Source organism: Galeopterus variegatus, unplaced genomic scaffold, assembly GCF_000696425.1.
Source record: "Galeopterus variegatus unplaced genomic scaffold, G_variegatus-3.0.2 Scaffold8663, whole genome shotgun sequence".
In the NCBI taxonomy this organism is placed as follows: domain Eukaryota; kingdom Metazoa; phylum Chordata; class Mammalia; order Dermoptera; family Cynocephalidae; genus Galeopterus; species Galeopterus variegatus.
The window spans coordinates 66274-68371 of NW_007734774.1; positions in this window are offsets into that span (position 1 = coordinate 66274).

A 2098-nucleotide genomic window follows, 5' to 3' on the forward strand; every position below is an offset into this window, starting at 1 on the left:
TCACTTATCTACATTGGCTCAAATCAAAATGAGCTTTATTTGTTCTTTTGTGCCTGAATATCATTTCCCTACTTTAAAAAATAGGGTTTTGAATGCAAACAACCCTCTTGTTTGCACATATGCTAGTTATATGAACATTATAAAATGGTCACTACCTATTTCCTTACTTTGTAAATTTCTTCCCTGGTGGTCATACATTTTTCTAACCCATATTTCACCAAATGTTTGATTACCTCCCAAGTACCTCATTCAGTAAACATCTACTGAACTTTTAGATTCAGTCACATCTGTTATAATTCTCTTTTTGCCCTTAAACTAACTTTCTGAGGTGGGTATTATTATCCGTTTTTCCGAGAACTTTTTGAAGTTCTTTCGTATATTCACATTGTTGTGCAGCTATCCGTTATTCATCTCCAAAACTTTTTTTGCAGCTGGCTGGTATGGATCCGAACCCTTGACCTTGGTGTTATAAGGCTGCCCTCTAACCAACTGAGCTAACCAGCAAGACCTGAGGTGGGTATTTTATTAATCTTGTTTAAAGATTGCAAGACCTAGGCTTGGACAATTTGGTGTATGGTTCAAGGTCATAGAGTCAGCAGAACAAAGATTAGAATTCAAATATTTTGACACCATGTCACCAGCTTGTTCCACAAGACCAGAGAGTCTCTTTATAAATGGAATGAAACCATCCTTTCTATAACATGGCCAAGATAAAACTGGAGCACATTAAACAATTCAAGATAGTCAGTATCTGACTGTATCAAAAGGATTGGCCTAGGAAATAAGTGTTGTAGAAGTGAAGTCAATATGGGCTATGTTACTCTGGAATTGGGTTTGGCCAGGTGGATGGAACAAGAGCAAAAGGGAGACTTGCTTGACTGGAGAAAAAGCATCAGCAAATACGTTGAGTTGTGGCTAAGCATCTGATCTGGGTACAAATAAAAATTCTTACATTATGTTAAGTGAAATAAGTCAGGCACAGAAAGTTAAATACTGAACATTCTCATTCTCATGTGGGAGCTAAAAAAAAAAGTTGAACTTTTAGAAGTAGAGAATGGAATTGTGGTTAATAGAGGCTGGGGAGGGTAGGGGGAAGGGGAGTAGGGAGAGGTTGGTTAATGGACACAAAATCACAGCTAGATAAGAAAAATAAGTTCTAATGGTGTAGTGCTAGGTGTCCATAACAGTAATTTGTTGTATGTTCTCAAATGGCTGGAAGAGAGGAGCTCAAATGTTTTCATTACAAAGAAATGTTAAAAGTTTGTGATGATGAATATGCTAATTCCTTGATTTGATTATCACATGTTGTATACAGGTATTGAAATATAACTCTGTGCCCCATAAATATGTGCGATCAATATGTTTCAATTAAAAAATAATAAATTCCTTAAAAAGTATTCCTGATTAAATCATTGGAATTATTTCAGGATAAGTTTTTCAATGCTTTTGGCATTGCCTCAAATACTTTCTTGACTAAGATGGTATGAAAATAATCAAACAAAGCCTAGAAGAAGAACCTGGAGACATTTTTAAAACCATATTCATGTTCAGAAAACCAGAATGGTGGCTACTTAATTTGACAAACAGTTGACCATGCACATATAAAAACACAGGGCTGTATAGTTAATGCAGGTTAAACAAGGTATATTTGATGGCATGTATACACCATAGTAATATGACCTTACTCTGTTTTTAATTTTATCTCTGTGAATACAAGCATATTACATATTCCACTTGCAATCATTTTTCTCAGCAGTTCATCCATTGACATGCACACACACGCATGTGAGCAGATGTTTTCTAGTACCTTTGGCAGAAGAATTTAGTGCCTTGTACACATCACACCTGCCATGTCATGCTTATTGATTGAACGATTCAGCTCACTGAAAGGTACTGGGTGAGATATTAATTTTAAAATAAAAGCCTTCACATCTGCTAATGCCTGTCAATCTCTGGAGTGAATGTGCCATTCGAGCCAACGGAAGTGGGCAGAAGCAGCTTTCATGGGTAGGGGCTGACAAGTTATTTTGAGTCTGCTGAATTACCTTTATTGTTGCCCCATACTTATAGGCAGACCTTTCCTTCCATTAAACTCTAG